The sequence below is a fragment of the Amphiura filiformis genome, chromosome 13, assembly GCF_039555335.1.
Source record: "Amphiura filiformis chromosome 13, Afil_fr2py, whole genome shotgun sequence".
Lineage (NCBI taxonomy): Eukaryota > Metazoa > Echinodermata > Ophiuroidea > Amphilepidida > Amphiuridae > Amphiura > Amphiura filiformis.
Genome location: NC_092640.1, coordinates 21,579,854 through 21,587,171, shown reverse-complemented (window position 1 = coordinate 21,587,171; position 7,318 = coordinate 21,579,854).

Below are 7,318 nucleotides of genomic sequence, written 5' to 3'. Positions count from 1 at the left end.
TACACTTGAAGATGATAACGTGTGCTACCGTCGTAATCAGATGAAAGATGAATGCAATTCCATGATGCACTGCAGTTAGTCACGGTTTTATTTAAATTTAAAGATGAAATGATTCTGAATCAATTTCAGTTCATTTTATAAACATTATAAACAAGTTGTTATGTATGAAGTTATGTGCTGAAAAGTTAACATCTTTGACACTTTCTAACCTTTTGGTAACAACTCCTTTAAAAAGACATGTTTCTTCTTTCTGGTAGCAATGTTTCACGGCGCTCATGGATGTAACTGTTTGATACATGTAGACTACAACAAAACAAACGCATACGACTTGTCCTTATCCAAAATAATTGTGTTTTAAATGTTGTCCAATTTTGCTTGTTAATTTGAGTGACGAAGTTTATAGTTTAATTAAGAATTTCTTGACACAGAGACTGACAACAAAATTGTTTAGTTCATTAAATTTGGAGTGACCATATTTTTCTCATTTAACTTCAATATCTGTTTCTACCATTTCTTTTCATAGAAGCCTGGCTTGAGCTTTTTTATTTAAACTGGTCCCATCAAAACCCAAGTGGGTCTCCGCACGGAGGCATAATAGTGCATGATTATAAAATTTGAGACATATTCCATACAAATCACCTTCAATCCGTAATAATGAAAAGAAAGTAAGACACAAAGATGAGGACAAACCTCAGGACTGCTTTAGGCTGCGTTCACATAGAAGTATACGGTATACGGTATTCGCTATACGAAATACGCTCATTCGATCAGGCTGAGTTCATATAGGAGTATACTATGTGAACTCAGCCTGATCGGAATGAGCGTATTTCGTATAGCGATTAGCGAGTAGGCATAATAGGTCAGTTTACCAATTTTCTTCGTCTAATCAAATGCTTGTAACTTTACTTCTTGAGGTCACATTGCATTCAATGAGGTGTCATAATGTGCAGAATTAGATAGTGCATCTATTTAAAAAAATTGAATTTACCCACATATGGTTTAGTTTTAAAATTAGGACGGTATACGCTGCATTAAAATCGAACACGCACGATTCCCACTATACTACTATACGCAAGTATACGGCCTTTTCGAATAGTCTGAATAGTGCCCTCTTATGTGACCCGGTACTATGAAATTACCTTGCTCGATTTAAGCTATACGCGTACACCTGTAAAACGTGCACCGTATACCCGAATAGTATACTTCTATGTGATCGTAGCCTTATGTGACCCGGTACTATGAAATTGCCTTGCTCGATTTAAGCTATACGCGTGCACCTGCAAAACGTGCACCGTATACCCGAATAGTATACTTCTATGTGAACGCAGCCTTATGGAATTCGTTTGTTGAATCAAATCGATGATACAGACGAATCCAATTTCACGCATTCCTACACCTCAATGGCTGCCAAAGTTGGGTCCCCGTCGGTTCCATCTCACCTAAAATGTGAAATGATGCGGCCTTGGAGGGTATTTTAAACTGCATTCTATCACCTGTGTTACACGTAGACAAAAGAATAATGACAGTTTACAACACAAAAGAATCTAACATCGATTTTTAAGCGGCTTTAATCCACCCAATTGGGCAAGCACTACACCAGTTTGGTGCATGCGGGGACCCGTCATGGCCGACCAAATCCTGACCATGACTTGGCTGGTTGGATTCGTCTATACTGTCTGTCAAAGTATATATATTTTCGCAAAATAATAAAGAAACAAATTCTCTTCTTCCTTAAAAAAAGATGCACTCAAGAAATATATATTATATTGGGCTATTCCAGTTGAAATCCATACGCCCCCTATGGAAGACATGACCTTAATCTTCCACACAGGGGGGTGTAGATTTCAAATGGAGTCACCTATTCATCAGGTAAACCCATTTGAAATTCACACTCCCTGGTAGATTTCAAATAGAGTCACCCATTCAGTAAACCCATTTGAAATTCACACCCCTATGTGCAAGATTAAGGTCATGTCTTCCATAGGGGGTGTATGGATTTCAACTGGAATAGCCCATTTTTCCTTTGCCTAAAGGAAATGGACTTTTTTTAATCACAGAGTGTGTCCGTGCCGCAATGCAATCTGGGATAGCATAATTCAATCGGTACACCGTAATCATGTTCAGATTGAAATAGCGGTGTGTCATGATGCACTTTTTGAGGCGATAACATCCACCCTTGCTTTTAAGACAGATTAAGTTAAATATCTTGCAATTTTATCCAATTAGTCAACACGTTTCATGTCACATTGCTCAAGTCATGTGTGTAATACCGAGAAATGTTTAATGCTCTACGAAAGCTTCAACATAAAAAGTCCAAGTTTTAAAATATTTTCTCAAAATATTAAGAGCTATCTCAAACCAATGAACCGATACTAGGCTTGTTTGTATTCATTTTCGTCCATTTTTCATGCTGATTCCAAATATGGTCATGGAAATGTACAATTCTGAAATTTTTTGAATTTTTAAATAAAATTTGTAACTTGTTGTCTGCAGTCGACACACGAGGGTTAATACAGAGAAATATTTAAAGATTCAATAGTGGGTATGTGTATTAATCCAAATATTTTTAAGTACAGACAAACTTTATTAGAATTAGAATCAGTTAAGTAGTGGTGGCGACTTTAGAACAATAATACATAATTTGTTAAGTGCACATCTGCCGTCATTTTAAACAAGTTGTATGTTAAGAGTACATAATAATTCATTAAGTTTTGTTCGTTTCTTTTTAATAGTTGCCTTGTCTATCATCTGATCATGCTATATACATGATATAAGACACGCATAATTTTATACTTCAATATTTTGATTAGCATTGTTCTTTATTTTAATTTATTATTATTTCCTATTATTCAGCTAGCGTCCCGTCTTGCATATATCATAGTTTTGTTCCCTTCTTCTTATACCTTGTCTATCATCTAATCAGTAATAGCCTCATCCCCCATGGTGGTCACTACCATTATATAGACCTTTTTCCCTCTTTCCCATCATGCACTATTCCAGGGGGGTATGAGTGTCGCAAAATACACCATCTCCCCGGGGGAGTAGCCTACGGAGTTATGTTCATTACATTCTGGAATACGGACATTTCGGCTGGTGCCTTCATCGCAAAAAAAGGAATCACCGACAATCATGATAATGGCGCACGCGATCACTAATACCTTTCGGGGGCAAAAAACAATATTTCTATGCCTTATTGACATGGTGTCGTCGCGGAAAAAAGTTTCCTGTTATTGAAACCTAACTTTGCATACATTTTATAGACATAATGGTGAAAAACTGATGACGGGACACGCAGTGATATTTTGTCGGCGTCCGTTTCACTTTTTTTCGGAGATGAAAATAAAACGTAAACAAAATCTCTTACACAGATGTTCTGCATCGCTCCGTAACTCCATCACTAGTGTATTCAATAATTGCATAATTAGTAACATCATTGGGCATTGGCCTTTACGATAATCCGCATATATGGAATCAGTATGCCCATATTGAGACAAAATAATTGCAAAGACCATCGGATGCACACGATTTATGAGGTTGATGAACTACGTCATACCCCCTGGAATAGTGCATTGTGGGATAGAGGGAAAAAGGTCAATATACTGTACCGGGGTACAATTCTATGGGCCGTTGTGAAACACATTTTTGATTCTAATTATATTACCGCCAGTTGCAACGGATCCTCTCACCAGGATCTGTGGTGCAATTTAATTCAAAACTTGGTAATTAGCTTATTTTGGTGCCGACTTCAACGTGAGGCACCAAACACAATATGAACAAATCTGATGATCCACCTTTAAAAAATATAAATTACTCACAATATATTACTGTGTGAAGCTCAAAGGGTGGGGATCAAGTTTTTGTTCATAACAACTAAAGAAACCATAACCATTACTGAGACAATGAGAAAAATACGAGATTTCTTTTGATATCAAAATCTCAGTTTTGATGAGGAGAAATGGGGGGAATGCAGGCATATAATTGAAGACCGAATTAAAAAGACTAGTTTGCGTCTGACGTCAGGGCAAAGACGTGACGTGATTGGTTGCTGACCTGCTCAGTACAGCACTTTTGGTCTGGTTGACAGGACGTTAGACGTCAAACAAGTCTTTTTAATTCGGTCTTCAATTACAAGTTGATTTTATTTTGGTCATGCTGTTGCTGTATTATGGTCCATTGATTTAAACCTTATTATGATGTATGTAATAATCCTAATTAATTAAAATATGTAGTTGATATAATTATCATAATTATTTTCATGACGCGTCAAAGATGTTTATACATTATTTTACCATTTACACATTTTTTAATATAATTTTGTAGCAATACGTCAAAAACGATTATATACGCCCTAAATGACGATTTTCAAACGCAACCTTGCTGCGAGGGGGTTGTAAAATTGATGAGTCGATAGACGTACTCCGCATATTAGTGACTCGTATATAGAGCCAGCAAAATAACGATATCATTTGTATCAAGTGTGAATATAAGGTATTGTCATACGTGATTCATAAATGATACAATATGCCATATGCACCAAGAAGAAGAAGAAGAAGAAGAAGGAAGAAGAAGAAGAAGAAGAAGAAGATAAAGATGAAGATGAAGATGACGATGAAAAAGATGAAGATGAAGATAAGAAGAAGATAAAGATAAAGATAAAGATAAAGATAAAGATAAAGATGAAGATGAAGATGAAAAAGATGAAGATGGAAATGAAGATGAAGATGAAGAAGATGAAGATGAAGATGAAGATGAAGATGAAGATGAAGATGAAGAAGAAAGATGAAGATGAAGAAGAAGAAGATGGCGATAATGCAGGTACGTGCGTGTACTATATATCTACTGTAGATAGGGCAGCTAGTTAAGTGTGTGTCCTATCTACTGTATAATGGACATGAAAGGTACGTACGTGTGCTATCTACAGTAAAAACGACAGGTACGTAAATGTGCTATCTTCTGTAGAAAGGACAGGTACGTACATATGCTATCTACTGTAGATATAGATACAGCAGGTACGTATTTGTGTTGTCTATACAGCAAGAACGTACTTGTGTTGTCTACTGTAGATGTGGCAGGTACGTACGTGTGCTAACTACTGTAGATAGAGTAGTTGCGTAATTGTGTTATCTACTGTAGACAGAGCAGGTACGTTAATGTGTTATCTACTGCAGATAGGGCAGTTACATGTGCTATCTACCGTAAATATGACAGGTACGTAGGTGTGCTAACTACGCAGATAGAGTACATACATGTGCAACCTAATATAGACAGAGTAGGTATACGTACATGTGCTATCTACTGTAGAAATGGCAGACGTGAATGTGCTATCTACTGTAGATAGGTTAGGTATGTATAAACCGGTATAGTTGTGCTGTTTACTGTAGATAAGGCAGGTACGTGAATGTGCTATCTATAGTAGATAGGTTATAGGTACGTAGTTGTGCTGTCTATATACTGTAGATAAGGCAGGAACGTGAATGTGCTATCTAGTAGATAGGTTATAGGTACGTAGTTGTGCTGACTATATACTGTGAATATATCTAGTAGATAGGTTAGGTACGTAGTTGTGCTGTCTACTGTAGATAAGAAAGGTACGTGGATGTGCTATCTAGTAGATAGGTTAGGTACGTAGTTGTGCTGTCTACTGTAGAAAGGGCAGGTAAGTGAATGTGCTATCTATACTGTTGATAGGACAGGTACGTACATGTATATACTTGTGGTATCTACTGTAGATATGCAGGTACGTACGCATGCTATCTAATGTAGATAGGGCAAGTACGTATTGTGGTATTTATTGTTGATATACATGTACGTATACGTGTGCTATCTACTGTAGATAAGGCAGGTACATACTTGTGGTAACTACTGTTAATAGGCAAATGCGTATGTGCTATCTACTGCAGATAGGACAGGTGCGTACGTGTGCTATCTAAGCTACTGCAGATAGGACAGGTACGTACGTATGCTATCTACTGTAGAAAGGACATGTACGTACATGAATACACGTGCTATCTCATATGGCTGGTACGTACACATGCTATCTATTGTAGATATGACAGGTACGTACATGTGCTATCTACTGTAAATAGCTTTTGAATATAATACACTCTCTTCCTTCGGTCATGTTGGTCGGAATACGAGTTTATTAAGACATTTAGACTATATATCAAAATGAGTTAATGTGTACACATAATAAATGGGTTTAATAGTGTTTGGTGTAAGGATTGAACACTGGGAATCAACGACTGTGTATGCTATTCACTAAACCATGATTATTAAAAGAATCCACGAAAATATAGAAATATTTCAAAAACATGTGACACCAAAAAAGTAATCTAAATATTCAATGTGAAACATGAATGTCGGAACAAAAATATTTCTAGAAAAGAATTCTTCTTAAAACAATTATCAAATCCATGTTATTTTAAAAGACAACATTATAGCAATCTCTAAGTTAATCTAGCAATATTTTTTTATCAAAGTATCATCTATACAAATTATACAATATTAACATTATTTATACTCTGATTAGTCCAAAGGTTCATGATCTGTATTCCCAAGGAACGTTGCCATATAATGTCTTTCAGCACTAACATCTAAATCGTCATGGATTCTCACAGGGGGTTTCTTTGGCCCTTCTAAAGTCATATAGACCCGATTTAAGTCAATACTTCTTGCGGTGCCATCTCCCAGATCCACGTATATATCATCACCAATCATCTGCAAAGTCCGAGCGGAATTCTTTCGTCTTGACTCCCTTGCAGTTCTCATTTGATAAAGTCGAACAAACAGTATCAAATTAAGCATAATAAGTAGTATTGCTATTATGACCGATGCAATAGTCGCTAGAATCCAGTAGCGCATACTTGCGGCGTTACTCGGGCAAGGGCTACACTTCCTCTCCACTTGAGGAGGAGGAAAAAGCGCCATATCCGATCTTGTTGAAGTTTCAATCATTTCAAATACCCGATCATCGCCATGGTACTCATTATCGTGTTGATCACGTTCAACCGTCATCGGACCTACGTAACATGTGAGTTTAAAGTCGGGAAATACAGGACTCATCACATGGCATAAATAAACAGTATCGTCATCATCCAAAGTAGGTATAACGGTAAGCTCAGAATTGACTATTCCTGATGACTGTATTGTGTCGCCCCCGATACAGGCCGGTTACCGGACTTTGTCCATAATATCGTAACGGGTGGGTTAGCATCCATGCTTGAGCAGTTCAAAGTTTGAGGTATCCCTTGGGTTACGTGAAACGCATCAGTTGGTGAACAAGTTGGCGATTGCTGGATCGGAAGATACCAGATATCAA